This window comes from Phoenix dactylifera, chromosome 10 (genome assembly GCF_051530095.1).
Source record: "Phoenix dactylifera cultivar Ajwa chromosome 10, Ajwa_hap1_PhDact_Kaust_v1.1, whole genome shotgun sequence".
Taxonomy (NCBI): domain Eukaryota; kingdom Viridiplantae; phylum Streptophyta; class Magnoliopsida; order Arecales; family Arecaceae; genus Phoenix; species Phoenix dactylifera.
In genome coordinates, this window is record NC_143199.1 from 6,675,609 (window position 1) to 6,698,380 (window position 22,772).

Consider the following 22,772-nt stretch of genomic DNA (forward strand, 5'->3'; position numbering starts at 1 on the left):
CGTGGAGGAGATGATCTGTTCTTTGTTCCAACGCATGGGAAAAACAATGGGTTTGAGAGGCGTGGAGTTGGGTGATAGCAAGATGAATGGCTGAGATGGGATGAGGCTTTGGGATCCGTGCAACTAAGATGGTATGCTTTGAGATTTGAGAAACAAATAATTGAAGGGATTTTATTGTTTTTGAGATTAAAATTGGATCATGTGGAAAAAGAGTTGGAACGAGTGGGAAGAAATTTAGGTGAACATGTGAAGAGTCGGGAGGCACTGGGTTTTGGAGAAGAGTTCTTGGAGTTGACTCTGGAGGATGTGAAATGATGCAGCGTCAGTTTAGGCTTTACCGAATTAAGCTTGACTCGATCTGCATATATTAAGCTTAATCAGTAAATAAATAAGTAAAACTCCAATTATCTTTAATAATTTATTAAAATGCAGTGATGAAGGTAACACATTTTTTTAGTTGAATTTACAAAATATGTGAATTAAAATAATGATAAGTGCTATGAATAAGATATTAATTTATGCATTATTTAGCACTTATCACACCCCCCAACCTACATTTTGCTAGTCCTCGAGCAAAATAATAAAAAAAAACTAATTCACTTTCGCAGGAATCGCGATTGCATTTACCGTATGCAATAAGGCTTTAAACCCCTAGGTGGCCCTAGTGGACGAGTTTTGTCTCGTGAGGGTTTCCGGCTCAGATACCCACAAACTGCTGTCTCTACCCAAAAGAATTTTTTTTTATCGTTTTATAAAAACTAATTTTAAATGTATAAGTGCCAAGAATTTCAAAAGCACACAAAGTTTTAATTACTAAGTCAGCCCAAATCCTAGGTCAGTATGCAATTTAAGTTGAAGTTATTAAGTTTTCGTTAGGGAGTTGTAAGGCGTATTTATACTTGGGTGCTTGGTGATATCTAGACCATACACAAACTAAGGTTTTGGACTCCCCAAAATACTGCTAAAGCTAGTAGTTTCCAAGAATTGGTCAGATAAGACCTATTCACTGATTCAAAATCATCCTATCTTGCAGGATTTCGAGAGTTGTGGATGTTTACTTTAATACCTCATGGGCTTTATCTGTAATATTTCAGTTTACTCGAATTTTTACAACGACGGCTTTCACACTATCGTCTTTTTTCAAGGTCAATATTATTTTCTCTTTCTCTGTTTTTTTTTGAGATTTATAAATTATGCACTTTTACTCTTGTAATGATTCCTCCGTGTAGCGAGCATTCAGTCAACAACTTCCACACCAGATGGCATAAGGTGTTGGGCATCAAGACTCCCCTATGGACCTATGCTCGGGTTCATCATCACAAGTCCGCTGACCTTTGACAATAGGTAGCCCTTTTCGATGTACCTGACTAAATTCACTCTTTTTTTTTCTCTTTTTATTTATTTATTTATTTATTTCAGAAGATAATAGTGAATTAGATAGGTATGATTCATCAGGACTCAAAGTTGCTACCAGACTTAACAACATAATGTTGAACCTAACCCTTAGAAGTGCAGGCCATGTGTGTTGTGAAATTCCAAAGTAAAAATTATCTTACAACTCGCTAAAAGAACTTTTAATAAAAAGAACTCAAATTGTCTTACTTCTGACTAGTCATTGGGCTTTTTAGATTTTATATACTTTGTACATTTATCATTTCAGCACTAAGGCATAGAAATTAGGTTCGTTTTTTTTTTCGAAAAACTTATTCAATAATGCGAAAATGCATTTTTTTTCCGAAAAACTTATTCAATAATGCGAAAATGCAAAAAATTTCTTATAAAATTCGAATCTTATACCCCCCAACCTAGATCAGACATTGTCCTCAATATTTTTTTTTTGAGATGAATATTATATTATTATATATTTTTTATATTTTTTTATTTTTTTTATTTTAGTTTGGACGAAAATATGATGCATATGGAGGATAGAAGCATTTTACCGTAATTGCATCAGTAATATGAGGGATCCTGTTAATGCAATAAAAAAATGCAAAAAAAAATGCAAAAATGACCTACGAAAATTGGGTTACCTTCCAACAAGCGCTAAGTTTAACGTCTTCAGCCAGACGCCGCGCATCCTTATCAAATCATACCGGGTATAGTTGATTCTAATGTTCTGATGTCAGCTCGAATATTTCTAAGGGTCTGTTCTATTTTAGGGTCAAAAGGTAATAGTTCAGGAGATCTGGAACGACACCCTAGCATGCACCAATACTTTTCGGATCAGTCACGTACAGTCAAGCATGCACTAAAAGAAAAACACATCAAATCCTTGTATTTGCCCTAAAATCACTAGACAGCTCCTAACTGGTTTGAAGAGGGCACCTAAGCCTCCAATCCGGTCTAATGAACTTAGTTGACCAGGTAAGCTCCCAGATAAGTGGGGGGGTCACGATGCGTTCGCAAAGGTTCTACTTAAAAACCACTTGCCTCGAACAGATGAACTATCTCCCTTAAAGGGACAAAGCTTGCCTAGATATCAACTGAGTCACAGAGCAAAATTGGTGCAACTTTTGGTGATCTTCGTCCTATTGAGCTTGAATATCCCTAGATGCCAACGTCTAATTGATTTTAATTAACGTGATGGCTATGTGAGAATTGATTCACCTAATTTGGGCAAGAATCTGGTGATGAAATTCAGTTCTTATCTTGTTGGGGTGATTGCCCTTACTATGTGCGGATTAATTGGTGTATGTGTATCAAGCATGCATTCACACTTTTGCTGAAATTAAAATCAAACAATCACCACAAAATTTCAAGGTAATTGAGAATTAATTTAAATAAGAAAGGTTTAGAGGTTACCAAAGAGAATTTTCCTAGCAATTTTTTTATATTTATTTTTTTTTTTAGGCAAACCTCTACAGCATTCCTTTTTCAGCAGTTCCCTTTTGATCGTCCCAAATTTCTTTTTCGATTCCTGATAAAAAAAATCAAAAATTAGTAAGAGAGAGAAAGGAGATAAGAAAAGTAACAAAAATAGAAAATATTTTTATTTTATTTTAGATATATATATATTATTATTATTATTTTTTGAAAGTTTTTTTTAAATGAAAAGAAAAACAACTATGCTAACAATTTCCGGCAATGGCGCCAAAAATTGATAGTCAACTTTAAAGACCACGCAATAGCACGTATCTAGTAGGATAGTGATTACGGGTATCGATCCACAGGGATTGGGGTACAGTTGTTTTCTTAAAAAAAATATTTAAAAAGAAAGTTTAGGAAGACTATTGAACTAAATAATTTAAGAGAAATGCAATTAAAATGATATCAGTTTGGGGGAAACCTAGGGCAAGGAATTCACCACTAACATCGGAACAAGGGTTATTTATAATTTATTTCGTTCTTGGATTAACATGCAAATTGGCTACAAGCCATTAACCATTCGAATAGAAATTCATAAAAATAATTTAGGCATAATCCATCTTCAGTTGGCATGAAATGTCTACCCTAATCTAAGGTGGCAGCACATCGCATCTTCCCTAAGCATGGACTATCTTATATTTACTTAATGATCATGAAGAACAGTTGTATAAACTTCACATTTAAAATCACAGAAATTAAAAATTAAATAAAAGAAGATATTCATTAAAAATAATAAGTTCATACAACTCCAAGAATATAAAATAAAATATAAAACCCGTGTCCCTTTATTAGGGCTGCATCCAGCCCTAGAGAGGAGATCAGCCTTCCATGGAGTGGTGGACGGCAGCTGCAGCACAGCAGCGGGCTCCCGTCACTTTCTTCTCTTCCTTCGGCGACTCCCTTCTTATCATTTCATTTCTTTTCTCTCTTTTTTTTGTGGGAAGTAATTCCCAGAACATCCCAAACTATTATCTCTCCCTTTACTTCTTCGGTGGGAACTCAGCCTCAGAACCCCCAAGCTTCTTCTTCTCCCGGTGAACTATGTGGGATTCCGCCTCTGAGAAGATGATGGGAGCAGCCCCCGGTGGGGGAAGAGGGAATGCCCCCCCGGTGGGGAAGGAGGAATGCCCTCTTCCCTTCACATCTTGACTTCTTTTATAGCCTGCAAACTCCCACTCTCTTCCCCTATTTCGAGTACAAGATAAGGATGGAATGCAGCTACTCTCGATCCTTGGATGCGGTGAACACTTGCGGCTTTAATCCGGACGCTCGAAGATACGCGTAACAGGGAAGATCTCGCGAACGGTGGAATGCAATCCGTGGATGAAGGCTGATCTCGATCGTATCCTGGAATGAGTGCGGCTGTAGCTGGATCTGGCTGGAGGTGGTTCCGAAACAGGGGAATATATGAAGCTTGGGATGCACGTGGAGGATGGGCAGCTGCATGCAATCGAGAGGAAGGCTGACTTGATTTTGAAGAGGAGATCTGGGAAGTGTTTTCAGAATCTGGATGGATTAAAGCTAATCCGAACTGATTGGGAGATGGAGGCGTTGAAGATCTGCTGGGAGTGAGCGGAAGAAGCTGGGGAAGATGTGATCCGTGGGAGAAGGGAGTTAATCCGAATGGAAGGATATGGCTTACAGGATGCTTGATTCGGCTGGGAAGGATAAGGATGAATGCGGAGCTGATGCTGGGATAGCTTGCGGTCGAGATGAACTTGGATATGGCTCGGTTCGTGGGACGCAGAGGAGGCTTGAAAATGGTGGATACGGCTAGTGGCTTGGGAACGGATGCTTGGGAAGCGTGGGAATCCGGCTGGCCGCGGGATAAGGGTGATTACAAACGGAATGAATGTGAAACAGGGGAGAGAATTTCACATGTGGATGGTTGAATCCCTGCATATCCGAATGCGAACGGGATGAAGGGAAGTTGAGGAAGAAAACGGACGCGAGAGAAGATAAGGATGCTGGGAGGATGAAGTCGAAGAATACTTGGGAGATGCTTTGGATGCGGAAGGATCACGAACATGGTGAGCTAGGACGGACACGGAGGAGATGAGCTGGGGCTTTGATCTTTATCTATGGACACGCAAAGCTAGACATGGGAGAATTAACGTGGAGGAGGACGTGGAGCGGGATGGCTGCATTCGGCTGAGAAGGAAATCTGAAAATGTGGGATGAGCTGGCTCCAGGCTGAGAAGAGATGAGATCATTTGAGATGAAGATGAATCTATTAGATGCAGGGGATTGATCTTTATCCATAGATGCGTGGAGGAGATGATCTGTTCTTTGTTCCAACGCATGGGAAAAACAATGGGTTTGAGAGGCGTGGAGTTGGGTGATAGCAAGATGAATGGCTAAGATGGGATGAGGCTTTGGGATCCGTGCAACTAAGATGGTATGCTTTGAGATTTGAGAAACAAATAATTGAAGGGATTTTATTGTTTTTGAGATTAAAATTGGATCATGTGGAAAAAGAGTTGGAACGAGTGGGGAGAAATTTAGGTGAACATGTGAAGAGTCGGGAAGCACTGGGTTTTGGAGAAGAGTTCTTGGAGTTGACTCTGGAGGATGTGAAATGATGCAGTGTCAGTTTTGGCTTTACCGAATTAAGCTTGACTCGACCTGCATATATTAAGCTTAATCAGTAAATAAATAAGTAAAACTTCAATTACCTTTAATAATTTATTAAAATGCAGTGATGAAGGTAACACATTTTTTTAGTTGAATTTATAAAATATGTGAATTAAAATAATGATAAGTGCTATGAATAAGATATTAATTTATGCATTATTTAGCACTTATCACTTGCGCGTGGGCATAGCATGCTGTGGTTGATTTCAGCAATGTTATCTTTGCTACAAATTGTTTCAGCAGCAAACCTTCGCTGCAATTAGCTTCAGCACCATCCTTCTTGCCGCAGATGTCAAGCATGAATGCTTGGCCGACCTCTCACTGCTCAAACTCGTTGTTGCTGCCCTCTGAAATTGCAGCAACCTCCGTATCTTTTTTGCGAACCAATGTATATTGTTGGACTTTGGTGGGGCAAACAACGACAATGTGTCCCTTGCCGCCACACTTGGAGCACATGGCTTGGCCTCCTCTTCGTGGCTTAGGACCCTTGTCTTTCTCGCTGCTCCAAGCTCCGAATTTGGACTCCTATGTGCAGAAATTTCAGATCTTATGAAAGAGAGAATACCTAGAGAAAAAGGAATGCCTTTGTTGCTGCATTCTAGAGTTCCTTGCCCAACTTGAAGTGATGTTGTAGTTGTGCTTCCGCAGCATCCATCTTTTGGTTCAAGGCAGCCATTTGGTGGTGAACTTCAGCCATCAGCTCATTTTCATCTCATTGTCGATCGGCATGATAGTGATGGCCGCTTCTCAAACTCATAATGGTAGAGTACCCAAGTTGTCGATCGAGATGGTAGGGATGGCCACTTTTCGTACTCATGAAGGTAGAGTACCTAGGTTGATGCAGATCAGCATGGTAGGGATGGCCACTTCTCGTACTCATGAAGATAGAGTACCTAGATTGATGTCGATCAGCATTGTAGGGATGGCCGCTTCTGGTACCCATGGTGATAGAGTACCCAAGTTGATCTAAACCTTGAGCAATCTGATCAGCCTTCTCTAGATCAAGTCACCTCCAAATTAATCATAGATTACCCCAACAACAGTGGCCCTTGACTAGCAAAAAAAATTGCTGCACACGCAACAGAAAATTCAGAATTGCCCTAGCAATCTATTCGGACCTTCTCTGCTGCCTACAATCTTCAGATCAGCAATACTTTCGCCCTGTGGTCGTCACCCAAAGGATGAACCGACCCTCCCAAATCACCACTAATCTGAATGCTTCAAAACAATCACAGCAAAGCAAAAAAAAAATTCTGCACTGCTGTAGATCTGTCCCTTGCGATCAGATCAGCAAGTCTCTGCTGCCAAACACCCTTCAAGTTAGAAACTCTTCCGACCGGTGGTCGTCACCTAAAGGATGATCCAACCCAACCAATCTGATTTAATCTTCAAACTTCAGCACTAAATAAACTTCTCCAAACACCAATCACAACCAGGCAATTTATATGTGTTGCCCAGAGATGGTCACCCAAGAGGGGGGTGAATTGGGTGTTTTAAAAACTTTTGACTAATTAAAAATAAAACACACGAATATATGCACTAAAGTAAAGAAGGAGGAATGAGAAAGGTCAATCGCAAACACAAGGTTTTATAGTGGTTCGGAGCTTCCACTGCTCCTACATCCACTCCCCAAATCACCTTTGGGAATTTTCACTATAATCCACGATTACAGTACGGTAGTTTTGCGAGTTCACTACCCAACTCGTTGTTTTACACCGGGCTCACAACAAACCCTAAAACCCCAATTTCACTTAGGCTTGGGACGCCTTTTCCTTGTTCCAAGTCCCTTGACTGGAACAAGCACCACAACGAAAGAGTTTACAAAAGAAAGGAAAAGCTCTAAAAAGCAAATATTGCAATTATGAACAATAGAACCCGGAAGAATCCTTTTGCCGTTGGAAGCGTGGGAGATATTGATTCTTCCGATGTGGAGCGCGTAGGATTGAGTGTGAGCTTTGAATCCCAAGCGCACGAGAGTGGTTGAGCTTGAAATCACTTGGGAAGCTTGAAAATACTTGATTTCTTCTCTTGAATGCACTCACTCCCTTGAACTTTTCTTTCTTACTTTTCTCTTGAATGATCTAGCTTTGGGTTGGTGAAGAGTTGTTGAGAAGTACTTAAGAGGTCCCTTTTATAGCCCAAAAAGCAAATATAGCCGTTAGAGACAAAGAAAGAAGGATTTGAAATTCAAACCAAACCTGAAAAGCTGTCAGTCGCGTCCCAGTCGCTCCGGGGACGTCTCCGCTTCAACGGGAGACGTCTCGGCTACAAGATTTTACTTTTTCCGTTGTCTGGGGTCGACTCGGCACCTTCAGGGGACGTCTTGGCTTGTTTGCACTTTTTGAATGGGGACGACTCCGCTGATCTGGGGACGACTCCGCTTCTTTATCTCCGAAGAACATGTCCTCTAAAATTTCCTGAGAGAGTCGACTCCGCTCCTTCAGGGGACGTCTCGGGTTGTCTGCACTTTATGCATGGGGACGACTCCGCTGTCTCAGGGTCGACTCTGCTTCCTTATCAAAAAACCATTCTCTGGAAAACCCTGAGAGAGCCGTCTCTGCTATCTTGGGGACGACTCGGAAAGTCTCCTTTTTACTTGCGGGGACGACTCGGCTTACTGTGGGGACGTCTCGCGCATATCTCTTGAAAACTGCCTTTCTGCCGCCACTGAGAGAGTCGACTCCGCTACTGAGAGAGTCGACTCCGCTAACGCGGGGACGACTCGGCAGGTGTCGGAGACGTCTCCAAGTGTGCCGGTTCTTCCTGTTTGTGCCAGAGACGTCTCTGAAACTATCCGGAGACGTCTCGGCTATCCCTAATCTGTTTTCTTTAACTCAAAATATTCTTCAATAAATTCATAAAAATTATGGGAACTTGCCTAGACATTTCTTAACAATATTCTTAATAAGACACATGAATTTCTCAATTAAATTGTTAAGATATAATGGAATTTTACTCTAGTGTTTTGTATTCATCAAAATCTATTAGGGGGTCAACAATCTCCCCCTTTTTGATGATGACAAAACACTGAGTATATGCAAAATTTGAGATTTAAACATATACACAGTATTTGATCAGATGTACAAGTATAATGTTTTGATTAGAACTAGATACAATGTGCATCACTCAAAGTATTCAATTTTCAGTTCTTTCCTTGTGCATAAGATTGATCTTTATAGTTCTTAAATGATTTTAGCATATCAACTGAATTTGAATCAAGTTAAAATGGAGTATTGATGCTGAGGATAATTGAAAGCTAGATTCTTTTTGACTCCCCCTTTCTTTTCCAGAAGGGCAATTATCTTAAGGTCAATATTCTTCAATTTTATCTTTTCTAAATCAACTTTGGAGTATGATTATAAATTTTGCATTCCATATTCAATATCCATATATATAACTGCTGCCCCCTTTCAATATCTCTACATTCAATATCTACTCTCCCTTTTTGTCATCAACAATGAAGGGGACAAATTATCTCTATATTCAATATATTCAGTGTTCATTTTACTCCCCCTTTGATATTTAGGTTGTGCTCCCCCTGTTTCATATGCTTTGATACGTTGTGCCAAATCTGAATACTTAATGTATGTTATGAGATTCTTATGACACATCAAGAGGCACATTCACATTCATAGAAACACATACATAGAGTTGGCAATGTACACAGTTTTCAAAAGGGATTGTATTCATGTATCATTGTGAACCTTTGAAGTCAGTACATAGTCAAAAAGAAGAAATCATTACAAGTATTGATTTCTAATACAAAAGTGTTTCAAAATAGCCTAGGATTTACAAAAAGAAGATCCTACAAGATATTCATCATCGGCGACGTTGCTCATGGGCCCTACCAGCTGTATTTTGTTCATAAACCTTACAAGCTGCATTTATGAATGTGTTGATGGAATCCATGAGGGTCTTAAATTGATCTCCCTGTGACTTGTGGAAACCTGCCACAAGTGCCTCAAACTCTATAGTTGCCATTTCAATTCTTCCTCTGAGTTGGGCAACTAAGGTGCTCACATTGCCATCTGGTTTTGTTAGCTCTTTAAGACTCTTGGAAATGCTCTTCAAGCTGTCCTTGAGCTCTAATGATCTGATGGTTTGGGTGGCACCCACACCAATTATTTCTTGTGTTGTAGCTTCAATTTGACTTCTAATATCCTTCATCTCTTGTAGAAGCCCTTCATGTGAAGCTCTGATGGGGGCCAACTCTGCGGAGATCATGGATCTCATCTCCTCCCTCATCTGCTGGCAAATGGCAGATGCTAAGGTGCGCATCTGATCCTCTGACAGAAAGGAGGGCCCACTAACTGGAGGAGGTGGTGGCATGGATGTGGAAGGTCCAGCTGAGCTGGAGGGAATATCAGGGATATCCATGTGGCTAGGTGGAGGAGAGTGATGGTCAGACTCATGATGTGGGATCTCAGGCTCTAGGATTTGGGTTTTTCTCTTTGGTACCTTGACCCACGATCCATCTATCTTATGAAATTCCATTCTTCTCATTGTGCCCTCATTGTAATAGTCGGTGTTTCTCAAGGGCTTTGCAGGTTCATTTGTTGGAATGGGAACCTTGAAGTGTTTAAAGATTAAGGTAAAGATCATGCCATAGGGTATACTAAACCTAGAATACCTATGACATAGGGCAATGTAATTTAGCATGAGTCTAGGGAGGTTTAGAGGGATCCCTAGTAGGATGTGGTGCATTATAACTAAGTCTCGCTCCGAAACAAAATCGAAGCGACCGGTTTTAGGAAATAGGACCCGGTTGACAATACTTAAGAGAAGTCTCATCTCTGCATTTAGGTCCTGGGAATTGACAACATCAAGAGGGCCGCAGTCCTCTCTTCCTAAAAGTAAATTTAGGGCTGACTCCCTTTGGGGATGTGAGGTTGGAGCCTCACCGTCCCTAGAAATTTGTAAGACAGTGGATAGGACATCTTCATTGACTTCTACTAATGTCCCTTGGACATATCCAGTGTACCCTAGGTCCCCTAAGGCCATATTGCTAAAAAGTTCTCTAACTAGGCCGGGGTAGGTCAAGGTATTTAGGGTACAAAGGTGCTCCCACCCTTGGGCTCGGAGTCTCTCTCCAATAGAGAACCCCTCATGATCTAAAAATGAGAAATCTATGTACCTTCCGGTCGTGACTGTGCGATTTGCACAGGAAATAGTCGTGGTTGGCGGAGCAACCGGAGGAGACGGCGCGGAGGGTTCTTCCCGTCGTTCCTCACCGTCGGCCGCTACCCTAGGTCGCCTTCCACGGGTCGTCCTAGCCTTCTTTGGTGCCATGGATGCTAGGGTTTGTGATGTAGAGCAAACGGAGGCTAGGGTTTGAGGTGGAGAGCAAATGGAGGCTAGGGTTTTTCATTTTGGTTGGGGATGAAGGAGAAAGCTCGGGTCGGCTCGAGCGATTTCGACCTATTTAAAAAGCCCTCATTCGGTCCCCGAGACGTCTCCGCGACTAAGGCGAGACGTCTCCCCTGGGGGGGACGTCTCTGCGATTTGCCAGAGACGTCTCCGGCACTGAAAAATTTCAGACTGTATTCTATCTTCTCCCAATTTCTGTTTAATCATCCTAATCAACATGATCTCTTTTGATAAACTTAGAGTGAATTTGTTTGTGATCCTCCCCCTTAATGATACATCCTATAATAATTTGATAATGATTTTTGAATTATTAATATTGAAATGAGGAATGTTTGACCAAATTTCGAATACCTATGAAATAGGCTCTGAAAATATCTCCATGAAGAGTCCAAGGGAGGGTAACCATCCTCCGGAAAGTCAAACAGTTCGTCATTTAGCTTACATGAATTCATGTTTTCACTTATGTTTACCTTGAGGTTGATTACTAGTTTGCACAGCAAACAATGCAATACAAGTTCAACTCATTTGCTAGGATCATACAAGCTCAAAGCATTCCTTAAGAAGTTGAATCTATCTTTACAAAGGGGCTTTGTAAAGATATCAGCCAATTGATTTTCAGTGCATACATATTCAATCATCACATCATTTTTCAGCACATGATCCCTAATAAAATGATGCCTAATCTCTATATGCTTTGACTTAGAGTGTTGAACAGGATTTTTTGTTAAATTGATTGCACTTGTATTATCACACTTAATTGGTATATTATCCATTTTGATACCGAAGTCTTCAAGTTGTTGCTTAATCCAAAGAACTTGGGCACAACAGCTTCCAGCTGCAATGTACTCAGCCTCAGCTGTGGACAAGGCAACTGAATTTTGTTTCTTGCTAAACCAAGAAACCAAATTAGCACCCAAGAATTGACATGTGCCACTTGTGCTTTTTCTGTCGAGTTTGCACCCGGCAAAATCAGCATCGGAATAAGCAATTAAATTTATGTCAGATTGTTTAGAATACCATAAGCCTACATTAGATGTCCCTACTAGATATCTAAAAATTCTCTTAACAGCTTGCAAGTGTGATTCCTTAGGACATGCTTGGTATCTAGCACACATACAAACACTAAATAATATATCTGGTCTACTAGCAGTAAGGTAAAGTAAAGAGCCTATCATACCTCTGTATAATTTGCAGTCTATACTTTTACCTTTTTCATCTTTGTCAAGCTTGCAACTTGAGCCCATGGGTGTGCTGATTTCTTTTGCATCCTTCATCTTGAATTTCTCCAACATTTCTTTGATATACTTGGTCTGACTGATGAAGATGCCTTCCTCTGATTGTTTTATTTGCAGCCCAAGGAAGAAGTTGAGCTCACCCATCATGCTCATTTCAAATTCTCCCTGCATAAGCTTGGCAAACTCTTGACAAAGACTATCATTAGTAGCACCAAAAATTATATCATCCACATAAATTTGTACAAGCAATAAGTCATTTCCTTTTCTTTTAATAAAGAGGGTTTTGTCTACATTTCCTCTCTTAAATTTGTTCTCAATTAGAAAATTACTTAATCTTTCATACCATGCCCTAGGAGCTTGCTTAAGTCCATACAATGCTTTATGCAATTTATACACATAATCTGGATGTAAGTGATTTTCAAAACCTGGAGGTTGTCCTACATAAACTTCCTCCATTATATAGCCATTTAAGAATGCACTTTTTACATCCATTTGATAGAGTTTAAAATCCATGAAGCATGCATATGCTAAAAGCAGTCTAATAGCCTCTAACCTAGCAACAGGAGCAAAAGTTTCATCAAAATCTATTCCTTCCTCCTGATTATATCCTTTGGCTACTAGCCTAGCTTTGTTTCTTATTACTATTCCATCTTCATCTAGTTTATTTCTATACACCCACTTGGTGCCTATAATTGAAACATTAGGGGGTCTTTTCATTAGAGTCCAAACTTCATTTCTTTCGAATTGGTTTAATTCCTCTTGCATAGCATTCATCCAATTATCATCTTTTTCAGCTTCTTCTAGTGATTTAGGCTCTATTTGCGAAACGAAAGCAAGATAATTACTAGTGTTTCTTAAGAAGGATCTAGTTCTTATACCTTGTGAAGGATCACCAAGGATTAGATCCTTTGGATGACCATGTGCATACCTCCATTCTTTAGGAAGATCTTGATTTCTTGATGGAGGTTGGTCTTCTTCATCTCGCTGATTTGTATCTTCTTTGATCTCATCCTCATGTTGTTTGTCTTGAGTGGAGAGTTCCTTCATTTGGTCTTCAAGTATACCTACATCACCATCTTCTTTTTTTCTAGAAGAATCTCCATTAGTTTCATAAAAAACAACATGAATGGATTCTTCAACAACGAGAGTTCTCTTGTTGAAGACCCTGTATGCTCTACTAGATGAGGAATAACCTAAGAAGATCCCCTCATCTGATTTAGCACTAAATTTACTTAGATTGTCCTTTCCATTGTTCAAAATAAAGCATCGACAACCGAAAACATGAAAATAACTTATATTAGGTTTCTTACTTTTTATCAACTCATAAGGTGTTTTCTTTAAGATGGATCTAACTAAAGCACGATTTAAGATATAACATGAAGTATTTATTGCTTCAGCCCAAAAATACTTTGGTAGATCCGATTCGCACAACATGGTACGAGCCATATCTGCTAGTGTGCGATTCTTCCTTTCTACCACCCCATTTTGTTGGGGTGTCCTAGGTGCCGAGAAATTGTGATTGATACCATTTTCTTCACAAAATTTTTCAAAATACTGATTTTCAAACTCGGTACCATGATCACTCCTAATTGCTTTTAGTTTAAGATTGAGTTCATTTGAAACCCTATTATGAAACTTGATAAAAGCGGGAAAGGACTCATCTTTGTGTGCAAGAAATGAAACCCATATAAAACGTGAAAAATCATCAACAATTACAAGACCAAATTTCTTACCCCCTAGACTAGCAGTTCTAGTGGGTCCAAACAAATCCATGTGAATTAGTTCTAAGGGTTTTGATGTTGAAACTATGTTCTTAGACTTGAAAGAACTTCTTGTTTGTTTTCCTAATTGACATGCAGCACAAATTTTATTCTTTTCAAAGTCTATTTTTGGTAGTCCTTTGACTAGATCCTTTGTAATTAATTTTGAGATTAAATCCATGCTAGCATGCCCTAACCTACGATGCCATAACCAACTAGTCTCATTGACTTTGGGATTCATGGCTACAAGACATTGGCCATCCTTCATGGTGAGATCATCAAGATCTACCATGTAAACATTTCCATGCCTATGTCCTGTGAGTATGATCTCATTGTCAAATGGACTACTAATTATGCATAGTGATGATTCAAATGATACTTTAAAGCCCTTGTCACAAAATTGACTTATACTTAACAAATTATGTTTTAGTCCATTAACTAACAATACATTGTCAATAAATGAGGAGGGTGATATGGAGATTTTACCAACACCAATAATTCGGCCTTTAGCATTGTCTCCAAATGTGACTACTCCTCCTTCTTTTGATTCCAAGGTGACGAAGAGACTCTTGTCACCGGTCATATGCCTTGAGCAACCACTATCAAGATACCACATTCTCTTTTTATTTCCGGCTGCAAGGCATACCTGCAAAATGATCATGTGAAGCTCTTAGGTACCCAAGTTTTCTTGGGTCCTTCGTGGTTAGTGTAGTTGGTTCCCTTAGGCACCCATACTTTAGTTATGTTTTTAGCTTTTACAAATGTACTCTTGTTAGTTTGAATTTTTCTTTGAATACAAGAGTAGGCTTTATGTCCATTCTTTCCACAAAGAAAGCATGTTGGTTTTTCAGTTTTTACGTCTTTTGCTTTTACAAAGAAATTCTTTAGATATTTTTGTTGCATATTAGTTTTATATCCTAATTCGGCTTTATTGAAAACAGCTCTTTGATTTGAAAGAATAAGATTTAATTTTTCAGAGCTTTGTGTGAATTTTTCAACAATTGGTTTGTACTTATGTACCTCATTCTTAAGATTCAAATTTTCTTTAACTAGTTCTTCCATATCTTTTTTAAGAGATTCAACATTTTGAGCAAGTGAGGTATTATTGTCGAGTAGGGATTTTACTTTTAGACTTAATTCCTTAATTAGTGTTTTTGCCTTTTCATTTTCAATGCTTAGTTTTGAATTTTTGATTTCTAGGTTAGTAGTGTTAATATTTTTAACGCTCTCCTTTTCAATTAATAGGTTTTCAATATTTTTCTTTAGTTTTTGATTGGAGGCTTTTAATTCTTTATTCTTAGCTCCTAACATACTACAATCACCCATAAGTTCTTGAAAAGCTTCATATAATTCTTCTAAAGTAAAATTTATAGTTGGGTTTTGACATACCTCGTCGTCTTCGAACGCCATGAAGCACAAGTTGGCGGTCTCTTCCTTCTCTTCCTCGGAGGATGATGTGTCACTATCATCCCATGTTGCCTTCAATGCCTTCTTCTTCTCTTTTCCAAAATACTTCTTTTGTTGAGGGCATTTGGAACGAACGTGTCCTGGTCTCTTGCAATCATAGCATATGATTGGATCTCTTTCTTTTTCCTTTTCTTTTTTCCAATCATTTCTCCCTCCAAATTTCTTTCTTGGGAAAGGTTTCTTTCTTCTCATGAATTTCTTAAACTTTCTTACTATCAAACCCAAGTCCTCATCTTGGCTTTCTTCTTCACTCTCACTACTCTCTTCTTCACACACACTTGAGGTAGCCTTGAGTGCGATTGTTCTTTTCTTCGGCAACTCTTCTTCATGTTGCTTCATTGTGAGCTCATGCGTCATCAATGAGCCTAGTAGTTGTTCTAATCCCAAGGTGTTGAGGTCTTTGGCTTCTACGATCGCCGTGACCTTTGCTTTCCATGCTTTCGGCAAAGACCTGAGAATTTTACTCACAAGTTCTGGGTTAGTATAAGATTTACCCAAACTCTTTAGACCATTAATTATATCGGTAAAGCGAGTAAACATGCATGTGATGGTTTCATTGGGTTCCATCTTAAACAACTCATACTTGTGAACTAGAATGTTCACTTTAGACTCTTTGACTTGATTTGTACCCTCGTGGGTAACTTCAAGCCTATCCCATATTTTCTTAGCGGAAGTACATGTGGAGACTCTATTGAACTCATTTACATCTAGAGAACAAAATAATGAGTTCATGGCTCTAGAATTAAGTTGAGCCATCCTATCATCATTCTCATCCCAATCCTCCTCAGGTTTGGGAACTCGAATGCCATTAACTATGTGTGATGGTTCTTGTGGTCCCTTGACTATAACCCTCCACAAGGCATAGTCTTGTGCTTGAATGAAGATTCTCATTCTAGTCTTCCAATAGGTATAATTTGTCCCATTGAAGAGTGGAGGTCTATTGGTTGCTTGCCCCTCGGCAGGAACATTGTTAAAGGGTGTTGCCATCTAGATCTTTGGCTAAGACGGTTAGGTCTTTCAAGAAATACACAGAGCACCTGCTCTGATACCACTTGTTGCCCAGAGATGGTCACCCAAGAGGGGGGTGAATTGGGTGTTTTAAAAACTTTTGACTAATTAAAAATAAAACACACGAATATATGCACTAAAGTAAAGAAGGAGGAATGAGAAAGGTCAATCGCAAACACAAGGTTTTATAGTGGTTCGGAGCTTCCACTGCTCCTACATCCACTCCCCAAATCACCTTTGGGAATTTCCACTATAATCCACGATTACAGTACGGTAGTTTTGCGAGTTCACTACCCAACTCGTTGTTTTACACCGGGCTCACAACAAACCCTAAAACCCCAATTTCACTTAGGCTTGGGACGCCTTTCCCTTGTTCCAAGTCCCTTGACTGGAACAAGCACCACAACGAAAGAGTTTACAAAAGAAAGAAAAAGCTCTAAAAAGCAAATATTGCAATTATGAACAATAGAACCCGGAAGAATCCTTTTGCCGTTGGAAGCGTGGGAGATATTGATTCTTCCGATGTGGAGCGCGTAGGATTGAGTGTGAGCTTTGAATCCCAAGCGCACGAGAGTGGTTGAGCTTGAAATCACTTGGGAAGCTTGAAAACACTTGATTTCTTCTCTTGAATGCACTCACTCCCTTGAACTTTTCTTTCTTACTTCTCTCTTGAATGATCTAGCTTTGGGTTGGTGAAGAGTTGTTGAGAAGCACTTAAGAGGTCCCTTTTATAGCCCAAAAAGCAAATATAGCCGTTAGAGACAAAGAAAGAAGGATTTGAAATTCAAACCAAACCTGAAAAGCTGTCAGTCGCGTCCCAGTCGCTCCGGGGACGTCTCCGCTTCAACGGGAGACGTCTCGGCTACAAGATTTTACTTTTTCCGTTGTCTGGGGTCGACTCGGCACCTTCAGGGGACGTCTCGGCTTGTTTGCACTTTTTGAATGGGGACGACTCCGCTGATCTGGGGACGACTCCGCTTCTTTATCTCCGAAGAACATGTCCTCTGGAATTTCCTGAGAGAGTCGACTCCGCTCCTTCAGGGGACGTCTCGGGTTGTCTGCACTTTATGCATGGGGACGACTCCGCTGTCTCAGGGTCGACTCCGCTTCCTTATCAAAAAACCATTCTCTGGAAAACCCTGAGAGAGCCGTCTCCGCTATCTTGGGGACGACTCGGGAAGTCTCCTTTTTACTTGCGGGGACGACTCGGCTTACTGTGGGGACGTCTCGCGCATATCTCTTGAAAACTGCCTTTCTGCCGCCACTGAGAGAGTCGACTCCGCTACTGAGAGAGTCGACTCCGCTAACGCGGGGACGACTCGGCAGGTGTCGGGGACGTCTCCAAGTGTGCCGGTTCTTCCTGTTTGTGCCAGAGACGTCTCTGAAACTATCCGGAGACGTCTCGGCTGTCCCTGATCTGTTTTCTTTAACTCAAAATATTCTTCAATAAATTCATAAAAATTATGGGAACTTGCCTAGACATTTCTTAACAATATTCTTAATAAGACACATGAATTCCTCAATTAAATTGTTAAGATATAATGGAATTTTACTCTAGTGTTTTGTATTCATCAAAATCTATTAGGGGGTCAACAATATGGTTGCAGGATTTTAATTCACCATAGATCCAAACAATAAACTTTCACAACAAATTAAGATATGTAGAAATTTGTAACACCACTAGATCCACAATTTGTGTACTGCATAAATTAAAATCTTCAAAGATCTAGATGTATGTGTTGCAGAAAATTCAATCAACCTCAGATCCATACAATATGCGTTGTAGAAATTTTCGATCTAAGATATATGTGTTTTAGAATTTCAAAACACTTAAAATCTAATATATCCTCCACCAATCAAAAGCACCAAACTCTACAATTCTGATCCGAAAAATTTTAGAGATAGAATGTTACCCCTAGGAGAGAATCTCTAATTGATGCAGGATCTTCACTTTGATGCAGGATCTTCGCTCTGATACCAATTGACGTAGTCGAAGATCGGCATGCGGAAAACGGAAAGGATGAATATGGGGATGGTAGGCGTGACAATATTTTTTTTTCTTGATTATGGCTATGGCTTGGAAGGGAAAGGATGCATTGATACCACTTGACGCAATCGGAGATGGGTGTTACTGGATTTTATGGATGTTAATGAAACTCTCTCTCTCTCTCTCTCTCTCTCTCTCTCTCTCTCTTTCTCTCCTTTGGTAATGGCGGCTAGGGTTCTTGGATGGAGGAAGGAGGAAGATGAGATGGCTAAAGGGTTTATTTGGGTCTAAAGATTAGTAGCCAAATGGAAAGGTTGGACTTGATTGAATGGGGCAAATGGTCTTTAGTTTGAACCCAAATTTGATTTGGGTTTGGAATGTGAGGGGGCTTGGATGTGAATGAAGTCTTGGAGTCCTAAAAAAAAAAGGATTCTAAGGGATTAGGGCTAGGCGGTGATATTAGGAGGGGATAAATATGGATTTAAAGGATGTGTCTCACCTCCACTTAAATGAAAATAAAGCTAGGTGGGAGAGAGGAGTCCAACATTCTTCCTTCACCTCTTCTTAGCATCGCACCAAGGAATAAGAAGAGTCTCTCTTCTCACATTAAGGGCTCTCAAAGCTCTCACATGAGAAAATTTCACTCCAATTAGTTCTGAATTTTATTCTTCAACCTCTCCATTATATAGAGAAGGAGGTCGGAAAAATAAGCACTCTTACAACTAGAAATTTTAGAAACTCCTAAACATGGACTCCTACTAAACATGGGCTCTTTTAATTTTAATCAAACAATTGACTTATTCAAATAACTTAGTAATTAAGACTCCTACTTAACTTGAATCTCCTCTTGGCGCATGTGATAGAATCTAAGTTAGCTTCGACTCTTCATGTCGCATGACCAAGAGTCCAACTCAATGAGGACTCTTCATGCCACATGGGAAGAGAGTCCAATTCTTTTAGGACTCTTCCCCACATGACACATGGATTCATCACACAACTCTTAAAGCAAATCAAGATCCTTCAATGCCTTGGACTCAATTAAATTAGGCATTGGAACAACTATACCCAAGGTGACTTGACCCAATCCTTACATGGACTCAATCCTCACACACATGGACTCACCATTCACACACCCAAGGGGATTTGGGCTCGAAGCTCCTGCATCAGACTGGTTGGTCTACGATTCATTCTGGGTAGAGAAGATGCTTGAGCAAATGACAAAATAGAAGAAAATCAACTGAATGTGGAGATGAGGTTAGTGTATCACATGGCTAGTTTGATCTTCTTTCCAAATTTGGGGAGAATTGACTATGTTATGAGGCATGAATTATGCATTATTTTCCACATCATTAGAGAAATTCCCTTGAATCTCCCAGCTCTAATGTTCAGAGGATGCATGAGGCAGTATCACGGTGATGCAGACGTGGATGGGCGCTTGCTGAAATCTAGTTGAGTGGCCGTTGATCTCTCTCTCTTTTTTTCTCTTTCTTTCTCTATCTATGGTGGCCAGGGTTCTTGGGGAAAGAAGGAGGAAAAAGATGATGGAAGAAGATGGCTAAGTGGTTCACTTCGGTTCAATGGTTGGCGGCTGAAATTTGGGGGATTGGCCTGATTGGACTAGGGGTGGATGGAGTTGGCTTGGACCCAAAGAGGACTTGGGTTTGGATGTGAGATGCTTAGGGGCGTGAAGGAGGTTTAGGTGTTCTAATGAAAGAAGGATTCTAGGTGGGCGTGAGCGAGGTATGGCATGAAGCAAGGGAGGATAAGTATGGAAAGAATGAGAGAATCTTACCCTCACTCAATTCAATGGTTAGGAGAAGGAAAGATGGCGTCTCACCAAGCTTCCTTCAGCCCTCTTGGCGTCGCACTAAGCAAGAAGGATTCTCTCCTTCATGAGATGGGATTCTCATAATTTTAAGGAAAACAATTGATCAAATTCTGAAGTTTATTCTTCAACCTCCTCTATTTATAGAGTAAGAGGTTGGGTTAAACATGGACTCTTACAATCAAAATTTTAGGACTCCAACTAAACATGGATTCAAATCAATCATTTGACGAAATAAACTGACGAAATAAACTAAGAAAATCCACTAAACCAACTAAGACTCCTAAATAACTAGGACTCCTCATGGTGCATGAAAGAGAGTCCAAATCAGCTAGGACTCTTTTCCAAATGCCACATGGACCAAATAGACAAACCCCTAATCACTCAAAGACTCTTCAACGTCATGGACTCAATGTGGTTTTATGGCGTTGGGATCCAAACTCCAACTGACTCAACATGCCAAACAAAAAGGACTCAATCCTCACACGCCCAAAGGGATTGGGTTCAATGCTCCTACATTAATTCTCTTGTGCTGCGAAAGAACTTGGCTCCCTCCATCGAGTTACGTGACTGATAGAGCTCGTACAGGTCTGGGTTCAAGCACTGGACCTCCTCAGTCTTCAGCCACGAACAATCTGAAAGGGGTCGGTCCTTTCATTTCACCAGAAATTTTTGATATCCTCCTCAATGGGTAGACACGATCTGATCATCAAGGATGTCTTCGATTTCATCTTTTGGGGCTGATCATCAAGGGAGTACTGGTACTAGTGGGATGACTTCAATTTAGCATGGTGACCTTCATATGACTGCAAATCTTCAAAATTTAAGAAGGGGCTGATTTGAAGGTCCTCAGGCAACTCTAGCACATAAGCGTTCGGTCCCAATTGCTTCAGCACCTTAAATGGTCTGACTCGTCGTAGATGAAGCTTCTAAAAATTTCCATGAGAAAAACGTTCAACGCGCAGCTGCATCAAAACTAGATCACCTTCTTTGAATTCTAAGGGACGCCTCCTCTCATCTGCTTGCTATTTGTAGAGCTCGGTGTTAGTGGCTAAACGGTGTCGTACTTCAGGATGTAAGTCTTAGATGTGCCTTGAAAAATCTTCACCACTCTCGTTGATCTATGAGTTGTTGGGTAGAGAAACTTGATCAATGGGCAGTCGTGGCTTCATACCCTAGAACAACTTCAAATGGAGATGACCAATGGTTGAATTGACGGAGTTGTTGTAGGTGAACTCGGCATGCGGCAAAATCATATCCCATGATGTCACATTATCATGAACAAAGCAACGAACAAGGTTGCCAAGGCTTCGATTCACCACTTTTGTTGGCCTATCAGTTGGAGGATGATAGGCACTGGAATAAGATAGTCGTGTGCCAAGCTTCGACCATAGTGTCTTCCAAAAATAACTGACGAACTTGACATCATGATCTGAAACTATAGTCTTAGGTAGTCCATGTAAATGAATCACCTCTCTCAAGAAAATGGTAGGCACTCGAGAAACATCAAATGTCTTGGAACAAGGCACGAAGTGTGCCATCTTTGAAAACCGATCGACAATGACAAAGATGGAGTCATGACCATATACCGTCTCTGGTAGTCCTAGCAAAATCTTCCCTTGAGAAACTCAAAAGAGGCAAGGGAGAGTAGAGCCCGGCATTGGTCTTGGTGCCCTTGGCGAGCTGGCATGTCTGGCAGTGCTTGATGGCACGACTGACATTCTTCCACAAGGTCAGCCAGAAGAAGCGATCCTCCCCCATAGCAATGGTCTTATCATGATGAAAATGTCCAACAAGTTCTTCGCCATGGATCTTCCTAATGATGTAGTCACGAAGAGAAGTTTTCGAGACACAAAGCCTTGTGCATTGGAACAGGAACCTGTCATGAAGAGAATACTCCGTATGCTGCAATTGGTTACCTATAGTTAGCTTCATGTAGATCGGCTGAAAATAAAAATCTAATACATACAAATTTTTCAGATCTTCAAATCCTGTTACTTCTGCATTCAAAAGGGTTAGAAGATGGACTTTTCGGTTTAAGGCATCAGCAACTCGGTTCTCCACGCAATCCAAGCTTCAACACAAAAGTAAATTGCTGCAACACATCTACGCACCTAGCATGGCGTGCATTAAGTTTCTTTTAGGAGTTGATGTACTTCAGCGAATCATGATTAGTATACAAGACAAACTCTCATTGAAGAAGGTACTTCTTCCAATGATTGAGGGTTTGAATAATAACATAGAACTCAATGTCATAAGTAGAATACCTCTTATTCGCATCATTGAGTTTCTCGCTGAAGAACGCTATCAGGTGTCCTTCCTGACTCAGAACTCCTCCAATGCCGACATGGGAAGCATCACAAGCGACCTCGAAGATTTGATCAAAGTTGGAAAGTCGAAGAATAGGAGCTTGAGTCAATCTCTCCTTAATCTCCTCAAACGCCTTGGTAGCCGCAGGTGTCAATTGGAACAATCCGGCCTTCATGCAGTTGGTAGCACCATGATGGTGCTAAAATTTCTGATGAACCTGCGGTAGAAGGTAGCGAGGCCATGAAAGCTCCATACTTCATGGATGTTGCTTGGAGTTGGCTAATCCCATATGGCCCGAATCTTCTCCGGATCCG